Below are 23,488 nucleotides of genomic sequence, written 5' to 3' on the forward strand. Positions count from 1 at the left end.
TCTTTTTTTTTTTTTTTTTTGTGGTACATGGGCCTCTCACTGTTGTGGCCTCTCCCGTTGCGAAGCACAGGCTCCGGACGCGCAGGCTCAGTGGCCATGGCTCACGGGCCCAGCCGTTCCACGGCATGTGGGATCTTCCCAGACCGGGGCACGAACCCGCGTCTTCTGCATCGGCAGGCGGACTCTCAAGCACTGAGCCACCAGGGAAGCCCCCTGATATTTTTAAGCCATCCATTAACATTCAACATTAAACTTTACTTTAGGAGAAAAGTTTCTAGCTATATCATTTCATTTCCAAAGCACCGTAATAATTCAAAGAAAAAGGGTATAGCAGAATGAAATGTAAAAAAAAATACAATGTCATCTGAGATTTAAGCAATTTCCAACCTAACACCAAAAAAGCATGAGCTATAAAAGAAAAAAATGATAAACTGGACTCCATCAAAATTAAATCTTTTGTTCTCCAGGTACTGTTAAAACAATAAAAAGACAAACTACAGACTGGGAGAAAATATTAAATGACTTGTATGCAGAATAAAAACAAACAAACAAGCAACAAAAAAACTCTCACAACTCAGTAAAGAAAGCAAACAACAGAATTTTAAAATGGGCCAAAGGCTCAAACAGACAATTCTACAAATGAAAAGATGTTCACCAACATCAGCCATTAAGGAAATGCAAATTAAAACCGTGATGAGACACCACTACACACACCCATTAGAATGGCTAAAATAAAGTATACTGACAATACCAAGTGCTGGCAAAGATTCTGAGCAACTAGAACTCTCATACATTGCTGGTGGGAATGCAAAATGGTACAGCCCTACCAGAAAACAGTTTGGCAGTATCTTATGAAGTAAAACATACACTTACACGTGACCCAGCAATCCCACTCCTAGGAATTTATCCTAGAGAAATGAAAACTTATATTCACACAAAAAGCTGTACACAAATGATCACAGTAACTCTATTCATAATGAGAAGAAACTGTATACAACCCAAATGTCCTGCAACAAGTACACAGGTAAATGGATAAGCAAACTGATACATTTATATAGCAGAATATCACTGAGCAATAACAAGGAACAAACTATTGATATATACAACAGATTGGCTCAATTGCAAAATAATTATGTGAATGAAAGAAGTTAGTCTCAAAGGCTACAAACTGTATGATTCCACTTACAGGACATTCTTGAGAAAACAAAACTATAGTGACAGAAGAGATCAGTGATTGCCAGGTATTAGGGGTGGGAGAAGGATGTGACTATAAAGGGAAAACAAATTTTTGGGGGTGAAGGATGTTCTATATTGACTGTGATAGCAGTTACATAAATCTATAAATGGGCTAAAATTCATAGAACTGTACATGAAAATAAAAGGCTAATTTTATTGTATACTGACTTTTTAAAACTTGCGGTAATTATGATTCTCAAATTGGGTCCTGTTTTATTATCATATTATAAATGTAAGCTATGATACCACAATCTTTATTCATAAAAGCAACCTAAATGCCAAACAATGAAGAACTGTTAATTATTTTGAGTATACCAACGTTACAAAGGCCTCTGCAATAATTCAAATTGACATACTACCTCCTCCATTTCTGTGAATAGAGCTTTCCCTGTCCTTTTTATTACACACTTAGCAAAGATTAAAGTAGATTACTAAGTCAAAAAAAATTTTTATTTTTCAATGTTGTATCAATAATAACACCTGCTCACTGATAAATTAACATCCAAGTTGCAAGAAATACGTCCTCAAATCAATCAAATTACTGGCAAAGGGAGGGGGAGAAGGATGGAAAAGAGGGTGACAGGAGAGGCCGGCAGGCATGAGCATGACCGGGAGGTGCAAGGGTCGACCAGCAGGCTGACCCTGGGCCAGCAGCTCTTGGCTGGATGGAGAGATGAAGGATATTAATAATCTACACAGTATCCCCCCACCCTCTAACATACACACATTTATTTTTAATCATTAATTAAAATTTTTTCACCGAAATTTAAATGCCTGGGGCAAAGTCCCAGCAAGCCAATCCTAATATCTAGGTAACACAAAGAAATTTATCAGCTAAAACTAACTATAAAGATTTTAATTCTAAAGTTTACTGAAACCAGAACTGAGCCATATAATGATGATACGGACTACTGAAAAGGACTTCCTTCTTAGAAAGTCTTAAAACTCAGGACAATACTTAATTCCAACACATAAATCTCTGTAAATACAGATATTTGTATTTAGCATTATTTTGCATTGAAATATACACCATGTATTAAAAACATAAAATGGTGCATAATCTAGCACACATGCTAAAAAAAGAACATTTAAAACTATCACAGAGATACTACTGATATAATGTTAAGAGGTGCAACCTCTTAGAAATCTGTAGTATTGTAACGTTCACTCAGGAGCTAAAACAAATTAGTATTTGCAAATGGACTTGAGGACACGGGAGGGGGAAGGGTAAGCTGGGACGAAGTGAGAGAGTGGCATGGACATATATACACTACCAAACGTAAAATAGATAACTAGTGGGAAGCAGCCGCAGAGCACAGGGAGATTAGCTCAGTTCTTTGTGACCACCTAAAGGGGTGGTATAGAGAGGGTGGGAGGGAGACGCAAGAGGGAGGAGATACGGGGATATATGTGTAGGTATAGCTGATTCACTTTGTTACAAAGCAGAAACTAACACACCATTGTAAAGCAATTATACTCCAATAAAGACGTTAAAAAAAAATTAGGATTTGCAGACAGTTACCAAGGGCAGTTACTAATTAGGACTTTGACCAAGTTACTTAACCTATACAGTCTGCAGCTCCTCTTCCCTGTAATATGGCTGGGGTTGATTAGATCAATGGCACTCATGCAATGCTCCACTAAGATGGCTCAGTACCACTCCAGGGTGGGCACTCTTTCCCCTGATTAAATATGATTTATATTGGTTTTGTGTGATTTTAAAAGTGGGGTTTTCCACTATTTTAAAAATACTGGCACACCTCGAAGATGTTGTGGGTTTGGTTCCAAACCACTGCAATAACGTGAATATCGCAATAAAGCAAGTCCCACGAACTTTTCGGTTTCCCAGTGCGTATAAAAGTTATGTTTACATTATACAGTAGTCTATTAAGTGTGCAACAGACTAAATAAATGTCTAAATAAATAATGTGCATATCTTAATTTAAAAATACTTTGTTGCTAAGAAATGCTAGCCATTGCCTGAGCCTTCAGGGAGTAATCATCTTTTGCTGGTGGAAGATCTCGCCTTGGTGTTGACGGCTGCTGACTGATCAGGGTGGTGGGTTTGCTGAAGGCTGGCGGGGGCAGCCGTGGCAATTTCTTCAAATAAGATGACAATGAAGTTGCCGCATCAATCGACTCTTCCTTGTTTCAAGAATGATTTCTCTGTAGCATGCAATGCTGTTTCACAGCATTTTACCAACAGTAGAACTTCTTTCAAAAGTGGAGTCAGTCCTTTCAAACACCGCTGCTACTTTATCAACTAAGTTTACGTAATAGTCTACATGCTTTGCTATCACATTAACAACCTTCACAGCATCTTTACCAGGAGTACATTCCATCTTAAGAAACCACTTTCTTTGCTCATCCATAAGAACCAACTCTTCATCCATTAATGTTTTGTTTAGAGATTATAGCAATTCAGTCACATCTTCAGGTTCCACTTCTAATTTTAGTTCTTCTGCTACTTCCACCACATCTGAAGTTACCTCTTCCACCCTCTGAGCCCCTCAAAGGCATCCGTGAGGGCTGGAAATCAACTTCTTCCAAAGTCCTGTTAGTATTGATATTTTGACCTCTTTCCACAAATCATGAATGTTCTTAATGACATCTAGAATGGTGAATCCTTTGCAGGAGGTTTTCATTTGTCTTTGCCCAGATCCATCAGAGAAATCACTATCCATAGCAGCTATAGCCTTATGAAATGTGTTTCTTAAATAAATAGACTTGAAAGTTGAAATTACTCCTTGATCCATGGACTGCAGAATGGATGTGTTAGCAGGCATGAAAACAACATTAATCGTCTGTAGATCACCATCAGAGCTCTTGGGTGACCAGGTGCACTGTCAAGGAACAATAATACTTTGAAAGGAATCTTTCTTTTCTGAGCAGTAGGTCTCAACAGTGGGTTTAAAATATTCAGTAAACCATGTTGTAAACAGACATGCTGACATCCAAGCTGTGTTGTTCCATTTATAGAGCACAGGCAAGAGTAGATTTAGCATAGTTCTTAAGGGGCTTAGGGTTTTCAGAATGGTAAATGAGTGCTGGCTTCAACTGAAAGTCACCAGCTGCATTAACCCCTAACAAGAGTCAGTCTATCCTTTGAAACTTTGAAGATAGGCTCTGACTTCTCCTCTCTAGCTATGGAAGTCCTAGATGACATGTTCTTCAAATAGAAAGCTGTTTTGTCTACACTGAAAATCTTCTGGATTACTTGATAGTCTGTACATCAGCACTTGCTGCTTCACCTTGCACTTCTATGTTACAGAGACAGCTCCCTTCCGTAAACCTCCGAACCCACCTCTGCTGGCCTTCAACTTTTCTTCTGCAGCTTCCTCACCTCTTGCAGCCTTCACAGAACTGAAGAGAGTTAGGGCCTTGCTCAGGATTAGGCTTTGGTTTAGGGGAATGCTGTTGTTCCTGGTGTGATCTTCGATCCAGACCACTCAAACATTCTCCGTATCAGCAATAAGGCTATTTCACTTTCTTATCATTCGTGTGTTCACTGGAGAAGCACTTTTAGTTTCCTTCAAGAACTTTTCCTTTGCATTTACAACTTGGCTGTTTGGTACAAGAGGCCTAGCTTTCAGCCTATTTCAACTTTCAACATGCCTTCATCACTAAAGCTTAATCACTTCTAGCTTTTGATTTAAAGTGAGACGCGCCATTCTTCCTTTCACTTGAATACTTGAGGCCATTATTAGGGTTATTAATTTGCCGAATTTCAATATTGTTACGTCTCAGGGAATAGAGGCCCAAGGAGAGGGAAAGAGACAGGGGAGCAGCTGGTCAGTGGAGCAGTCAGAACACACACAACATTTATTAATTAAGTTCGCCATATTATTTGGGCACAGTTTGTGCCTCCCACCCCAAAACTATAACAGCAACATCAAAGATCACCGATCACAGATCACCAGCCTGCGCGTCCGGAGCCTGTGCTCCACAACGGGAGAGGCCACAGCAGAGGGAGGCCCGCGTACCACAAAAAAAAAAAAAAAAAAAAAAAAAAGAAAGATGTTCAACATCTGACCGGTAAGGAACTGCAAATTAAAATAACAATGGGATACCACTACACATCTATTAGAATGGCCAAAACCCGAAACAACGACATCACCAAATCTGGTGAGGATGCAGAGCAAGAGGCACTCTCAATCATTGCTGGTAGGAATGCAAAATGGTAACAGTCACTTTGGAAGAGAGTTTGGCAGCTTCTTACAAAACCAGACATACTCTTACTATATGATACAGAAAATTATGCTCCCTGGAATAAATACCAAAGGAGTTGACAATTTATGTCCACATAAAACCCCCCACACTGATGTTTATAGCAGCTTTATTCATAACTGCCAAAACTTAGAAGCAACCAAGATGTCCTTCAGTAGGTGAATAAACAAACTGTGGTACATCCAGACAATGGAGTATCATTCAGCACTAGAAAGAAATAAGCTATCAAGCCATGAAAAGACACACAAGAACCTTAAGTACATATTACAAAGTGAAAGAAGACAATCTGAAAAGGCTACGTACCATAGGATTCCAACCATATGACATTCTTGAAAAGGAAAAACTAAAGAAACTGTAAAAAAGATCAGTGGTTGCTAGGGATTAGGGTGGAAAAGAAATGAACAGGCAGAGCACAGGATTTTTACGGCAGTGAAAATATTCTGTATGGTACTATAATGGTATTTCATTACACATTTGTCAAAACGCATAGAATAACCACCACCAAGAATGACCCTCTAATGTAAACTATGGACTTTGGGTGATAATGATATGTCAGTGTAGGTCCATTATTTTAACAAATGCTCCACTCTGGTATGGGATGCTTATAGTAGGGGAGGCTGTACATGTGTCAGGGGGCATACAGGAAATCTCTGTACCTTCTGCTCAATTTTGCTGTGAATCAAAAACTGCTCTAAAAATAAAGTCTATTAAAAAAAATTGGGGGGGGGGGCCCACCAATGTACTGATCTAACAAAAACTGATCAAAAGAAAGAGAATCTGGGTATTTTTCTTTTTAAAGCTACCCCAATGATTCTGATACAATAGCCAGGATTAGGAAACCACTGACTTAAAAGAGCCACACTAGCCATTTCTGTTTCTTCCCTTTGCAGAATTTCCTCAATATGAATGTTTTTATATAGTTATGATAATAATCATACTGATGTGGTTCTGAGTCCTGGTATTTTTCTTTTTCTTTCTTTCTTTCTTTTTTTTTTTTTTTTTTGTGGTACATGGGCCTCTCACTGTTGTGGCCTCTCCCGTTGCGAAGCACAGGCTCCGGACGCGCAGGCTCAGTGGCCATGGCTCACGGGCCCAGCCGTTCCACGGCATGTGGGATCTTCCCAGACCGGGGCACGAACCCGCGTCTTCTGCATCGGCAGGCGGACTCTCAAGCACTGAGCCACCAGGGAAGCCCCCTGATATTTTTAAGCCATCCATTAACATTCAACATTAAACTTTACTTTAGGAGAAAAGTTTCTAGCTATATCATTTCATTTCCAAAGCACCGTAATAATTCAAAGAAAAAGGGTATAGCAGAATGAAATGTAAAAAAAAATACAATGTCATCTGAGATTTAAGCAATTTCCAACCTAACACCAAAAAAGCATGAGCTATAAAAGAAAAAAATGATAAACTGGACTCCATCAAAATTAAATCTTTTGTTCTCCAGGTACTGTTAAAACAATAAAAAGACAAACTACAGACTGGGAGAAAATATTAAATGACTTGTATGCAGAATAAAAACAAACAAACAAGCAACAAAAAAACTCTCACAACTCAGTAAAGAAAGCAAACAACAGAATTTTAAAATGGGCCAAAGGCTCAAACAGACAATTCTACAAATGAAAAGATGTTCACCAACATCAGCCATTAAGGAAATGCAAATTAAAACCGTGATGAGACACCACTACACACACCCATTAGAATGGCTAAAATAAAGTATACTGACAATACCAAGTGCTGGCAAAGATTCTGAGCAACTAGAACTCTCATACATTGCTGGTGGGAATGCAAAATGGTACAGCCCTACCAGAAAACAGTTTGGCAGTATCTTATGAAGTAAAACATACACTTACACGTGACCCAGCAATCCCACTCCTAGGAATTTATCCTAGAGAAATGAAAACTTATATTCACACAAAAAGCTGTACACAAATGATCACAGTAACTCTATTCATAATGAGAAGAAACTGTATACAACCCAAATGTCCTGCAACAAGTACACAGGTAAATGGATAAGCAAACTGATACATTTATATAGCAGAATATCACTGAGCAATAACAAGGAACAAACTATTGATATATACAACAGATTGGCTCAATTGCAAAATAATTATGTGAATGAAAGAAGTTAGTCTCAAAGGCTACAAACTGTATGATTCCACTTACAGGACATTCTTGAGAAAACAAAACTATAGTGACAGAAGAGATCAGTGATTGCCAGGTATTAGGGGTGGGAGAAGGATGTGACTATAAAGGGAAAACAAATTTTTGGGGGTGAAGGATGTTCTATATTGACTGTGATAGCAGTTACATAAATCTATAAATGGGCTAAAATTCATAGAACTGTACATGAAAATAAAAGGCTAATTTTATTGTATACTGACTTTTTAAAACTTGCGGTAATTATGATTCTCAAATTGGGTCCTGTTTTATTATCATATTATAAATGTAAGCTATGATACCACAATCTTTATTCATAAAAGCAACCTAAATGCCAAACAATGAAGAACTGTTAATTATTTTGAGTATACCAACGTTACAAAGGCCTCTGCAATAATTCAAATTGACATACTACCTCCTCCATTTCTGTGAATAGAGCTTTCCCTGTCCTTTTTATTACACACTTAGCAAAGATTAAAGTAGATTACTAAGTCAAAAAAAATTTTTATTTTTCAATGTTGTATCAATAATAACACCTGCTCACTGATAAATTAACATCCAAGTTGCAAGAAATACGTCCTCAAATCAATCAAATTACTGGCAAAGGGAGGGGGAGAAGGATGGAAAAGAGGGTGACAGGAGAGGCCGGCAGGCATGAGCATGACCGGGAGGTGCAAGGGTCGACCAGCAGGCTGACCCTGGGCCAGCAGCTCTTGGCTGGATGGAGAGATGAAGGATATTAATAATCTACACAGTATCCCCCCACCCTCTAACATACACACATTTATTTTTAATCATTAATTAAAATTTTTTCACCGAAATTTAAATGCCTGGGGCAAAGTCCCAGCAAGCCAATCCTAATATCTAGGTAACACAAAGAAATTTATCAGCTAAAACTAACTATAAAGATTTTAATTCTAAAGTTTACTGAAACCAGAACTGAGCCATATAATGATGATACGGACTACTGAAAAGGACTTCCTTCTTAGAAAGTCTTAAAACTCAGGACAATACTTAATTCCAACACATAAATCTCTGTAAATACAGATATTTGTATTTAGCATTATTTTGCATTGAAATATACACCATGTATTAAAAACATAAAATGGTGCATAATCTAGCACACATGCTAAAAAAAGAACATTTAAAACTATCACAGAGATACTACTGATATAATGTTAAGAGGTGCAACCTCTTAGAAATCTGTAGTATTGTAACGTTCACTCAGGAGCTAAAACAAATTAGTATTTGCAAATGGACTTGAGGACACGGGAGGGGGAAGGGTAAGCTGGGACGAAGTGAGAGAGTGGCATGGACATATATACACTACCAAACGTAAAATAGATAACTAGTGGGAAGCAGCCGCAGAGCACAGGGAGATTAGCTCAGTTCTTTGTGACCACCTAAAGGGGTGGTATAGAGAGGGTGGGAGGGAGACGCAAGAGGGAGGAGATACGGGGATATATGTGTAGGTATAGCTGATTCACTTTGTTACAAAGCAGAAACTAACACACCATTGTAAAGCAATTATACTCCAATAAAGACGTTAAAAAAAAATTAGGATTTGCAGACAGTTACCAAGGGCAGTTACTAATTAGGACTTTGACCAAGTTACTTAACCTATACAGTCTGCAGCTCCTCTTCCCTGTAATATGGCTGGGGTTGATTAGATCAATGGCACTCATGCAATGCTCCACTAAGATGGCTCAGTACCACTCCAGGGTGGGCACTCTTTCCCCTGATTAAATATGATTTATATTGGTTTTGTGTGATTTTAAAAGTGGGGTTTTCCACTATTTTAAAAATACTGGCACACCTCGAAGATGTTGTGGGTTTGGTTCCAAACCACTGCAATAACGTGAATATCGCAATAAAGCAAGTCCCACGAACTTTTCGGTTTCCCAGTGCGTATAAAAGTTATGTTTACATTATACAGTAGTCTATTAAGTGTGCAACAGACTAAATAAATGTCTAAATAAATAATGTGCATATCTTAATTTAAAAATACTTTGTTGCTAAGAAATGCTAGCCATTGCCTGAGCCTTCAGGGAGTAATCATCTTTTGCTGGTGGAAGATCTCGCCTTGGTGTTGACGGCTGCTGACTGATCAGGGTGGTGGGTTTGCTGAAGGCTGGCGGGGGCAGCCGTGGCAATTTCTTCAAATAAGATGACAATGAAGTTGCCGCATCAATCGACTCTTCCTTGTTTCAAGAATGATTTCTCTGTAGCATGCAATGCTGTTTCACAGCATTTTACCAACAGTAGAACTTCTTTCAAAAGTGGAGTCAGTCCTTTCAAACACCGCTGCTACTTTATCAACTAAGTTTACGTAATAGTCTACATGCTTTGCTATCACATTAACAACCTTCACAGCATCTTTACCAGGAGTACATTCCATCTTAAGAAACCACTTTCTTTGCTCATCCATAAGAACCAACTCTTCATCCATTAATGTTTTGTTTAGAGATTATAGCAATTCAGTCACATCTTCAGGTTCCACTTCTAATTTTAGTTCTTCTGCTACTTCCACCACATCTGAAGTTACCTCTTCCACCCTCTGAGCCCCTCAAAGGCATCCGTGAGGGCTGGAAATCAACTTCTTCCAAAGTCCTGTTAGTATTGATATTTTGACCTCTTTCCACAAATCATGAATGTTCTTAATGACATCTAGAATGGTGAATCCTTTGCAGGAGGTTTTCATTTGTCTTTGCCCAGATCCATCAGAGAAATCACTATCCATAGCAGCTATAGCCTTATGAAATGTGTTTCTTAAATAAATAGACTTGAAAGTTGAAATTACTCCTTGATCCATGGACTGCAGAATGGATGTGTTAGCAGGCATGAAAACAACATTAATCGTCTGTAGATCACCATCAGAGCTCTTGGGTGACCAGGTGCACTGTCAAGGAACAATAATACTTTGAAAGGAATCTTTCTTTTCTGAGCAGTAGGTCTCAACAGTGGGTTTAAAATATTCAGTAAACCATGTTGTAAACAGACATGCTGACATCCAAGCTGTGTTGTTCCATTTATAGAGCACAGGCAAGAGTAGATTTAGCATAGTTCTTAAGGGGCTTAGGGTTTTCAGAATGGTAAATGAGTGCTGGCTTCAACTGAAAGTCACCAGCTGCATTAACCCCTAACAAGAGTCAGTCTGTCCTTTGAAACTTTGAAGATAGGCTCTGACTTCTCCTCTCTAGCTATGGAAGTCCTAGATGACATGTTCTTCAAATAGAAAGCTGTTTTGTCTACACTGAAAATCTTCTGGATTACTTGATAGTCTGTACATCAGCACTTGCTGCTTCACCTTGCACTTCTATGTTACAGAGACAGCTCCCTTCCGTAAACCTCCGAACCCACCTCTGCTGGCCTTCAACTTTTCTTCTGCAGCTTCCTCACCTCTTGCAGCCTTCACAGAACTGAAGAGAGTTAGGGCCTTGCTCAGGATTAGGCTTTGGTTTAGGGGAATGCTGTTGTTCCTGGTGTGATCTTCGATCCAGACCACTCAAACATTCTCCGTATCAGCAATAAGGCTATTTCACTTTCTTATCATTCGTGTGTTCACTGGAGAAGCACTTTTAGTTTCCTTCAAGAACTTTTCCTTTGCATTTACAACTTGGCTGTTTGGTACAAGAGGCCTAGCTTTCAGCCTATTTCAACTTTCAACATGCCTTCATCACTAAAGCTTAATCACTTCTAGCTTTTGATTTAAAGTGAGACGCGCCATTCTTCCTTTCACTTGAATACTTGAGGCCATTATTAGGGTTATTAATTTGCCTAATTTCAATATTGTTACGTCTCAGGGAATAGAGGCCCAAGGAGAGGGAAAGAGACAGGGGAGCAGCTGGTCAGTGGAGCAGTCAGAACACACACAACATTTATTAATTAAGTTCGCCATATTATTTGGGCACAGTTTGTGCCTCCCACCCCAAAACTATAACAGCAACATCAAAGATCACCGATCACAGATCACCATAACAAATATAATAATAATGAAAAAGTTTGAAATACTGCAAGAATTACCAAAATGTGACAGACACATGAAGTGAGCAAATGCTGTTGAAAAAATGGTGCCTGACCGACTTGCTCAACAGGGGGTTGCACAGATCACCATAACAAATATAATAATAATGAAAAAGTTTGAAATACTGCAAGAATTACCAAAATGTGACAGACACATGAAGTGAGCAAATGCTGTTGAAAAAATGGTGCCTGACCGACTTGCTCAACAGGGGGTTGCCACAAACCTTCAATTTGTGGAAAAAAAAAAAAAATGAAGTTATCTGCTAAGTGCAGTAAAGCTAAGCACAACAAGGTGTGCCTGTAACTGAGACAGCCACTGGATACTTGCTAAGTATCGTTCTTGGCTCTAAATTCTAAAACATACTGCTTGTCGCACCTGATGAAACCAGAGTATTTACATAAATATGCAACATTTACCATGATCAAAACTAGCATGTAAGTTCTCACAACATTTGAATTTTTCAGAGCCCTGCGTATGTGATCTGGGGGCTTGTCACTTTACAAATTTTACCAGTTATATAAACCCTGTTTTTCCCAGAAATGCCATTAAAGAATAATTCCTGAAGATCTCAAAATATTTTTCACTTCATCACACCAAAGTGATGTGACATAAACCTATCAATAAAAGTGGCTTACTGTATAAGTAAATCTCAATGGAAGCCAAGCCATCGAGTGTAGAGGATATGTCTCCTAATCCGACACATCCTTTGAAAAAAGCTCCACAGCTCTTCCCCTTATGCCGAGAATTCTTGATTTAAAAGATTACATGGTGAATAGTGGCAGCACAGGAATACAGATGCTAAAAAGCCCATCTGCCTGATTCAAATCACAGACACACATTTAGTAGATGTGTGACCTTGAGCAACTTACTTAATTTCTTTATGTATCAGTTTTTATAAAAACAGAAATAGCACCTACTTCAAGGAGCTGCTGTGTGGATAAAATTAGTACACACAAAATACTTAGAACAGTGCCTAGCCCACAGTAAATGCTATATAAGCATTTGCTTCTATTATAATATTACTTATATTACATATTCATAAAATTATTCATATACATATTTGAATCTTGCTACTCAGAGTGTGGTATGCACAGAGCAGAATCATGGTCAATATCATCATCATGATCATTGGTGAGCTGGACCCACTGAATCATAATCTGCATTTTAACAAGATACTCAGAAAATTCACAAGTGCCTTAAATTTTCTGAAACAAGCAACATAAATAAAACACGTATACCTATATATTCACATATTTTACACAGTATTTTCTAAGCTCTCAATTTCCACTTGATTCTTGCTTTCTTTCCTCTAAAGAACAGAAATTTCTCCAAAACTAGAAGGAATTCTTTTACTTCATACTTTGAGAAGTTCGTAATGGAGCCAACCTTCATTAAGTTTGGTGAATAGATGCTGCTATCTCATAATACATATAACAACCTTAAGATTTTTGTATTTCAAAGCAAACTCCTACTAAAGGTTAGGAGAACTAACCTTAACTTTTGTAGATATTTTAAACTTTCTAAGAATTCACTAATGACAAGAGATTCCTGAATGGAATAAAATTCACTGCCCTCTTGATATTTTCCACATTGACAGTACTGTTTTCATTATTTTCACTAATTTTTAGAATAAAGGTGGCCACCTTGATCAAAGAAATCATACCAGTATCATTAAGAAAACTAAAGATAGCCACTACAGGGAAAACGTTTTTCTTGACTGCTGTCAGAAGATTCTTCTATAAATAAGTTTACTAATGTATACATAGTTAATGACATAAGTTTAAGAATTTCACAAAGTGTCCAAAACGAAGCTCTTAATTCAAAAGGATACATCAACATCTTTCCCTGAACTGACAATTCAAATATTTAATGATTACTTCCAAAAAGTGAAGCAGGGTGCTAGGCGCCATGGGGAATACCCAACGCGGTCACTTCACAATCTCTGTACAGGACGGCAGGAAACAGGAGCCTAATATTAGCGTTCATACGACCTCAATACAAAGTGCAATCCAACGACTAGTACTAAAGAAGTTGTGAGGTTCAAAGCAGGGGCACATGACGGCAACTAGGACGATGGATTTTCATAGTTTCATAAAGAAAATCTGCTACATGTTAAAGAAAATAAAAACATCCAAATTTGGGATTTTCAAAAATACATTCTTAGTTCAAATATTCTTTTGAACTTCTTAAAAAAGTAACACAACCTGGAAAATCAGGATTTAAGGACAAAGTAGTATCATGAAAAATGGTAGCTTTTTACCTAATGGTTGGAAAGGAAAACAGAAATAAAAAAGCAGTATACCATCGAAGGACAATATGATTATCATTTGGAAAGTACTTCATTCCCAATGGTTAAGACAATAAGATATACATTAAAAGCATCAAGTACATTATAGCATTAATACCGTAGTTAAACTCTGAACAACAGGGACACTGACATAATAAACAGTAAAATATACACAAAGCATGGCAATATGGCAACTAGTCTTTTTGTTCTCCTGAGTACCATGGAGGGAAAAAACAGTTCCACAAGATCACACAATCTGGTTCCCAGCAGACCGACAGACTCCAGCCTCAAGAAATCAGAGGTATACAGCCCCAAAACTACACTGTGCTTTTAAATGGTGAAACCCACTCTGCTAAAAGTGGTTAGATTCAGCAGTAATTAACTTGGGTAGGTAGAAGTATTACCCCACATACAGAAGACAAAACAGATCTCGGCAGTTCATGGATATAAACCATGATGGTTTCCATTTGACTGTTAGTATTATTCTTAGAGATTCATTTCAATAGACAATTACGGAGAGCAAATACGAAGAGCAGGAGACACAAAAATGAATGAAACAGGTCTTGGCTTAATAAATATTAAAAGAACATCGCTAGAAACTACAATAGAGAGCAGTACCTGCCCTCACAGTGCTTACAGTCTATTCCACAATTTAAGTGGGAATAGCTGGTATTTAACATGGGTGAACTTGCTAAATAACACTCTAAACTTGGCTTTCCCCAACATCATTTCTCTTTCAATCTTTTCAATGTAGAAACTACTCAATTTCCTATGCCCCTCATATTCTATGATTGCTATCTTTCTGACTCTCTAATAACCCTTTTTCCTCACCTTATCCCTAATAATCTCTTTCTCTTTGGGGATTATCCTATTTATATTCAAGTCACTCTTCCAAATCATATTCCTTAAGGGTTTGTACACCTAGCTGAGAGCCTTCCTCTTCTTTCTGACTCCTGTCATCACCCTAAGCTGCTCCAATATACAATGTAATGGGTTCTTAGTTTCTTCCAACAACTTTAAATTAGGAAAAAGGACAAGACAAGATGGCAGGAGAATGAAAGATAAGTAGCAAAGAAGCACTGAAAATGGCACTCCTATTAAACCTTTTACTCCATCTTTTCCATTTCAATCCGTCTCTTTTTTAAAATTAAAACCCGACAGCTCCTACCACCCACAGAATAAAAGCCTAATCCTCTACAATGTTAGTCCAACTAACTTTACCATGCTTGTTTCCTACAAATGCACGTGAAGTCCTTTATGTTCCATTTACACTTATACTGGTCCACCAGACAATGCTCATACCTACCTGCCTTTTTCACTCATGCCATTTTCCCTACTGAGACTATCTTTTGCCTTTGTTTACATGATGAATCTTTCATAATCCTTCAAGGCTCATCAAAAGTGACCTCCTTTTTCTACTTTGTCCTGAATTCGTCAGGCAAAGTAATTCCCCTTCAAATCTGATTCCCTCACTAAAATCGGGAGGTTTCTGGCTGATAAGCATAGTGTCTTAATTATTTTTTGGTGGATAAAACACAGGAGAGACTCAGTATCTGTGGGCCTCTAAAGTGAATCTGTCTTTGCTAATGAAAATCTTAGTCCTTAGTGTTTCTATCAGTGTCCTTCGTAATTAACTGCAATCACTGTATTTATGATACGTGTTGTACATAAATGCCATTTAAAAAGTCTCTACATTCATTCACATTTGCCTAGAAAGAAAGGAAAAGCACTAAAAAAGCTTTATTATAAAAGCTAAATCTGTTTAAATAACTGGCCTACAAAATAGTCCAGAGCTTACCATAAAATTACCAACTTCATTCCCTCAGGCAATTAGTACCACTACATAAACATCTAAATATAACTATGAATAAACAATACTTAAAACTCTGGTTCTTCCCATTCTCCCTCTAAAAATGGGGAGAAAAATTAATATACTGAACAAGTAGTTTACATAGAAACATCATTTTCAGCAAATGTGACCCTACATACAAAATACAAATGGTAGGATGTTATTCTACAAGGAGATTTTACAAAAAAAAAATACTCAACAAGAAAGTCACTTAAAAATGGAAATTCCCCTTCAAGCCTTCATTTTTCCCACCTGGAAAGCAAAGTGCTGAGAACTGATCAGGATTACAAGGCACAGATTCAAGTATGTAAGTCCGTAATATAAGTTCCAGAAAGACAGGGATCTTTGATATAACACAAATGCTTATTAGCCTAGTGCCTGGCACGTAACAGGTCCTCAATAGGCAGTTTTCTGAATGAATGTAAAGTGAGGAGGATGAAGCTCCTCTTATTCTGCCTTCCTCACATTCAAAGTAAGATGTTATTTGAAGAACAAGATGGAAAGAAAGACTTTGAAAACCACTGGAATAAATATTCTTTTTAGCAATAATAAACTGTTTCAACTAGAGTTAAGAAGTCAACATCTTTTTTGTCCAGCTATTTTTCTAAGAGGAGAACAAACTTTCAAAGTACAGGAATTAGCTTTTATAAGCTCACTTATGAGACTGCCACATTATTTAGTTATTACTATAGAGTAATAATTTGAAAGAAAAGGGGAAATTAAGCACCAGTCAAATCTAAGAAACCTGTTAATCATCACAAAATTGGGATAATAAAGTTCTTGCCACATTAAAACCAAAGAAAGTTTCTCCCCTGACTTTAAGAAACAAAAATGAAAAAACTTCTGAACACATATTATGGCACATGAAAGGACAATGGTAAACTGCAAAAACCATGGTTTTCCTAAGTCTTAGTCATTATATAATTTTAATGCCCATTGAGGATAACAAAACCAATCCCAATCGCATTTTATACATTAATAAACTGAAGTCCAGAAAAATTTAGTAATTTGTTCAAGATTGTTAGTGGTAGAATCAGGCCTAAAGCCTAACTCTCCCTACTTTCTATCCAGTACTTCTTCCACTGCATCTACTTCTAACTTCTTTATTATTAAACTCCTATTATTACTTCTATTGGTATTATTATTTCTTATGATTATGGAGTACTTAGCAGTGTGTAGGAAAAAAAGACAAGTCCTCTGTTACTTTACTATGAGCTTAGAGAATTTCTATTAAGTTTGAATCCCAAATAGGAATCTTCTAAAAGGAGATGACTCCAAAAAAAACAAACAAAACATTTAAATATCTGACAATTTGGTCAATTATATCTCAATAAAGCTGGGGGGGGGGGGGAAACATAAAAAAAGATGGCTCCACCCTAACCTAACCCTGCCCTCAAGTAATAGAACTGATCAGCACTATTTTTGAAGATTTTTTTTTTTTTAATGTGGACCATTTTAAAAGTCTTTATTGAGGGCTTCCTTGGTGGCGCAGTGGTTGAGAGTCTGCCTGCCGATGCAGGGGACATGGGTTCGTGCCCCGGTCCGGGAGGATCCCACATGCCGCGGAGCGGCTGGGCCCGTGAGCCATGGCCGCTGAGCCTGCGCGTCCGGAGCCTGCGCTCCGCAGCGGGAGAGGTCACAACAGTGAGAGGCCCGCGTACCGAAAAAAAAAAAAAGTCTTTATTGAATTTGTTACAATACTGCTTCTGTTTTATGTTTTTTGGGTTTTTGGCCACGAGGTATGTGAGAGCTTAGCTCCCCAACCAGGGATCGAACCCACAACCCTGAATTGGATGACGAAGTCTTAAGCACCAGACTGCCAGCGAAGTCCCTGATTAGCACTATTTCTGAATTTAAAATTGTCTTTTCACACACACACACACACACACACACACACACGCACACACTGTGAAAACCGCAACCCTGCTAAATAAAGGTCAAAATATTTTATAATTTAAGGTTAGAGCTGAGTCTTAAAGTACCACTAACTCTGGCCATTTTTCAGTCTCCACTGCAATCCTCAATCTACCTGAAATGTTTAAGTTCCTCAGGGTTCAACCTGGAGCCCTCTTCTTTTTTTTCCTGTGCGATTTCGTCTACTTCCAGGGCTTTAAGTATCATCTGTATGCTCACAATTCCCAAATTTACACTTCCAAGTCCAAACTTCTCAAGAGAACTAGATTTACATATCTCATTTCATTGGCATCTTAAAATTAACCTGCCAAATGGAGCTTCTTTTTCTACCCCAAATCTATACCAAAAAATGGAAACTCCTAGTTGTTCAAAAGCCAAAATCCTAGAAGTCACCTTGGATTCTTTCCTTTTCCTCATTCCATACAATCAACCTAACCACAGTTAACAAGCTTTCTACATCCAAAATAAATCTTGAATCTGAAAACTCTTCTCTATCCCCAGTGTCACTAGACTGGTATAAATCGCCACTATCATTCATCTGAATTATTGGATTATTCTATCCTATTGCCCCCACTTCAACTCTTGGGCCCTGTAGCTTATTCACCACATAGCGACCAGAGTAATACTTTTAAAATCTACATCAGATCATATCACTGTCTTGCTTAAAATCTGAATGGCTACCTACAGTACATATAATAAGTATGACCCCCTTATAGCATGGCTTCAAGGCCTGGCATGATCCAGCTTCTGCTTTTCTCTCCAAACTCATCTTGTTCCATTCTTCCCCACCGCCAACTCTTAATTCCCTGTTCACGACATGCCCCCCCCTCCAAATTTCTCTAGTCCAGGTATTGGCAAAGGAAGTCCTTCTGTCTTTTAAAAATAAAGCTGTATCGAAATACAGCTGTGCCTGTTCATTGTGTATAGTCTATTGCTGCTCTCGTGCTACAACAGAGGGGTTGAGGAGCTGCGACCGAGAACATATGGCTCAGAAAGCTGGAAATATTGACTATCCGGCCCTTTATAGAAAAAATGTTCCATAACCACTCCCTTTGCCTACAATGCTCTTCAACCCACTTTTCTCATGAGCACCTTCTCATCCTTCAAGTCCCAGTTTAAACATCACCACTTTCTCAAACAACCCTACCCTGGCCTATGTAGTTGCTCTCATCATTTTTCCCTATCACTGTATCCTGTTTTTTTCATTACTTTTTATAACTAAACACTTGCTTACTTGTTTATCTGTTCCATGAATGCAGGGATCAGATGCAACCTATTCACCAATATATTTCTTACACCCAAGCCACAGCCTAGCAAATAATAAATGTTTTTGAATGTTAAATTCTGTGATGATAAATAAACCTTACAGGGATACTTTTGATGCTCTGACAAAATGACCTGTAATTTAAAAATCCTTAAAACTGGAAAGTAGCAGAACTTTTCTTCTCCAACATAACCATACTGTTAAAGGTATTTTACTTAGAAGAAAATAATCCCTGTGAATTCTGAAATGTCTTCATATTTACTAAATAAGACAAGAATTTTTTTTGTTAATGACAAGGCACAAAGGCCACATCACACCCTAAGTTTTGCTTTGTGGTCTTGAGAAATTTACTGAATTCCTTTGGGTCTCAGCTTCTTGGGGAAACATTCTTCTAGAGATAGGAAGAATATACTACTAAGAAAGAGAAACAGCATTTAGCTTTTCTATGCCTGCTTCAATTCTGTAAACTTATTTCCAAAGCCAATAATCAGCTACTTTCATTGCAAAGAACTATCCTCCCATCAGCTGCCCTCTTGTAGTTTATACCACTCTGCTTTACCAAAAATGTTCCTCAAAATGTTCACTATTCTCAGCTTGAAATCGGAGTACCAACAAACTCTGATTCCATGAAAAAAGTGTATTTCCTCTGAATTCTTCAATGTGAAAAGATAGGTCCTGGCTGTCTATACCATAGCACTAAAAGGTTCACTTCAGTGGAAAATAACTTTGCTTTAAAAAATATATTATTATTACTTAGGTAGTTCAGCTAACTGCTAAAAGCATAGTAAACAAAAAAAATGAGGAGTGGACCATGTAGGAATGCTTTCAGAACCATAAAAAGGGATATATTCTGTGAGATTGAGACAGTTACTTTGATACCACAGAACCCTAAACCACTCTCTTACCTTCCAGTCAGAAGGTGCAATGTAGAGAAAGGCAATATTGATTTCCATGCAAACTGTACTTCTGCACATTAGATCAAAAACATCCCTAAGTCCCATCTGGTAAATAAATGGAGACTTCTGGGGACAAGCATTTTGGTCTACTGTATGATGGCCCTGTCAGTTAATAGACTTCCTTTAACAGTGTCCCCTTCAGACAGTACCGTTATTTGTATGACTTTTTAAAGTGTCTTATAAGAGTAAAAATGAAATAAGACCAATGGAAAACACAAAAATGAAAGCATAGATACTAGCAGAGGTTCAAAATCTTAATTCAATTTAAATAAAGAAATCAATCATTAGATATGCTGACAATGGTACATCCCCTAGTCAGAAACTGACTAGCTTAAGGTCGTCAAATGAGCATTTGTGAAAGAAAAAAAAAAAAAATTAAAGAATATTTTCAGATGCTGTTGATGTATCATTAACATCTGTAAGAGAAATAAAAGTTTAGCATATACACTTTGTAATTCTTTAGCATAATCAACTTGAATACATGTTCTCTGGAATAGATTATAGGGAAATGCCTATATTTTGAACTGATAGTTAATCTTAGATATGGGACCACTTTAAGAGACTTACAATATGCTGAAGCTCTTAGAGTTACCATGGAGTTATTGTTCACATGACTTCAATTTCTACCTAACCATGTTTCAGAGTCCAAATATCAATCACATCAACACTGACCTCACACTCTGGCTTCCCCTCCACTCTTCACTTTTTGAAAGAGCCAATTCTCAACCAAACCAAATAACTACAAATGTTTTTTTCTGCATCTGTGCCCAAGCTGCAAAGTACTGCTTAAAAAAAAAAAAACAACACGATAAATCACACATTCAGGCCAACTCCTACTGAGCTATCTCTTTCCTCACTTGCCAGTTCCTTACTATATTCCCCACAGGAGCTACTCCAAGTCTCTCCATCTCATTTTCAGAACTTGCACTGCTTAATTATTAGATTAATGATAGTTTTAGAACTAAAGCATCTCAAAGATATTACTGCCAACTCCTTCATTTTAATTATAAATAAACCAAGAACTAAAGTTTAAAGGACTACAGCTTTACAAAAACTGAACCGATTTTCCTAAAACCCCACATGCACCCTCAATTTCGGCATATATTTACTGCATCTTAATCCATTCATTATGCCTCAGGAGCAGATTTATAGAAAAGTTAAGGACTCGGCCTGAAGCCGAACTGCTTCAATACTGTTCCAGCTAGGCCACTTAACTAGCTACATGCATCTGGACAAATCACCAATTCTGTGCCCTCTGTTTCTTCACTTTTAAATAGAGATAACAGTAGTATCTGGGTTGTGACCATTACCTAAGTGAACACATCTAAAAGCACTAGAAGTGGACCTAGCACATAGTAAATGCTAAATAAAAGTTAACTGGGGATATTATTATCATACCCTATAGAACCTCTGGCAAATGAGAACATGTCCCTCTTCTACCTTCACTTCTCCACTGTTCAATTCCACACTCTCTCCATACCCAAAAATTCAGTTGCTCCAATCTTCTCCTCTTCAACAGCTTTAAGCAAACCTCCCCCACTCTACTTTTCTTCCTTCTTTTGATGTCAAGTTTCTTAAATTAGTCTTCATTTCCCACACCTATTTACCATAGTTTGCTTTTGAAGATGACATCCCTTAGCTCTGGGATTTTCATTTTCTGCACTCCAACACATATTCCTCAGTACATGCCACCAAATGTCAGATCTTGATCTCCAGTTTTGAGTTCCTGCCCAAGCTCTGAACCTATATATCTCCGAACACATCATATTTCTACTTGGACATCTTATTACAACCTCACACTCAAATTTTATCACATGTAAAATGATTTCTAAGGTGCTTTCTAACTATAAAAATTTCCAATATAACCTAAAACAGAATCTGTCACCTCCTCTACACATTCCAAATAAGTTTTCCACTATAAGTTCACAGTAATTCTATTGGTGGCACCATAATTCTCCCAGTAACCAAATTCTACCTGGTCTTCAGAATTTCTGACATCATCCACTCGTTTCTAGCCTATCACCTTAACGTAGATTTTTCAACATCTTCTCCTGTTTATAGCACACATCCCCCCCATTCTACATTGATATCATTCTTATCTAATCTTCTTAAAATATTTTGTCACATTATCATCCACTTAAAAACCTCCAATAAACCTCCACTGTAAAGTCCAAATTCCTTAGCGTGGCACTGAAGTTCTCCAATCTGTGCCCAAACCAACTTTGCAACACTATACCCCACTAATCCCCATAAATTATTATACACCTCAGTCAAACTCTACTTATCACCCAAGTTTATTTCTGTATAATCATGTGACATCTGCCATCCTGGAACACCTTCCACATTGTTCACTTATATCCCAAATTTTTCATGGCTCAGTTCAATTTCATCCTTTCCCATGAAATCTTACAGCCCAGGGTAATCTCTCCCTCATTTGAATTCCTAAGCCATTTATTGCCTACACAACTCATTTGCCATTGAATTATATAATGCCTCACACTGTAACCTAAATGTGTGTATCATCTCTCACATCAGAATAAAAGCAAAAACAAACCTAGGAAGGGACAGCATCATATCTCTTTGCATCTACTAGATTTTCTTAGAAAGCTGTACATGGCAGGCACTTAACAAAAAACTGGTGAATGCATGAAGAACATAATCACCTTGCTTCATGAGATACTAGCTACCTGCTCATGTAATCCCATTTAAGAGAAAAGAATGACAGAAGGAAGAGTAGAAATAGAAAGTGACTATTTTGTAACCATCGTAGCAATAATGATTCATGCAAGAATCATCAATGGATGCTAAAACCATCACATGAAAGTTTCTTGGGGAACAGGATATTTATACAGTCTCAAAATATATCTGAACAAATTACTTATGAATTACAAAGGGAAAAAAGGTACCTTCACAGTGGAGAAATCTGGCGGACACCAAGTGATCAAAGTTAACATCACCAATAATGGGATAAACTGACATCATGTGCCTCCTGATGTGATGCACTGAGGACACAACATCACTTATGTATTATTCCTGCCAAAAATGCATAACCTGAAACTAGTCATGAGGAAACAATCAGACAAACCAAAAACTGAGGGACAATCTACAAAACAACTGACCTATACTCTTCAAAAATGTCAATGTGCTGAAAGACAAAGAAAGGCTGAGGAATTGAGTGTGTGATCCTGGATTAGATCCTGGATCCGAAAACAAACTGCTATAAATGACATCACCTCCACACAGGACAACTGGTGAATTTGAATGTGGACCATATTAGATAACAGTTTTATATTAATGTTAAACTGCCTGATTTTGAACATTGTTCTTTGGTTAAGTGAGAGAATTTCCTTTTTCTTAGGAGAAACATTCCGAAGTATTTAAGAGTAAATGAATCTAAAACTTACTCTCTTAACTGTCCAGCAATAATAATAATACCATTAACAGTAATAACAAGTACCAATAGAAAGACTGGCTAAAATGTGGCAAAATGTTGACAACTGGTAAATCACTGTACTATTGATGCAACTTTCCATTTTTTTTCAAAATAAAATTTAAAAAACAAATACCT

General features: G+C 37.6%; 1 protein-coding gene across 1 annotated transcript in view; it reads right to left on the reverse strand.

Annotated features, from left to right (window-relative positions):
- CUL3 (cullin 3) overlaps positions 1-23,488 on the reverse strand; it is a 124,542-nt gene that overhangs the window by 80,121 nt on the left and 20,933 nt on the right. The window lies entirely within an intron of this gene.

Source organism: Physeter macrocephalus, chromosome 2, assembly GCF_002837175.3.
Source record: "Physeter macrocephalus isolate SW-GA chromosome 2, ASM283717v5, whole genome shotgun sequence".
NCBI classification, from domain to species: Eukaryota; Metazoa; Chordata; class Mammalia; order Artiodactyla; family Physeteridae; genus Physeter; species Physeter macrocephalus.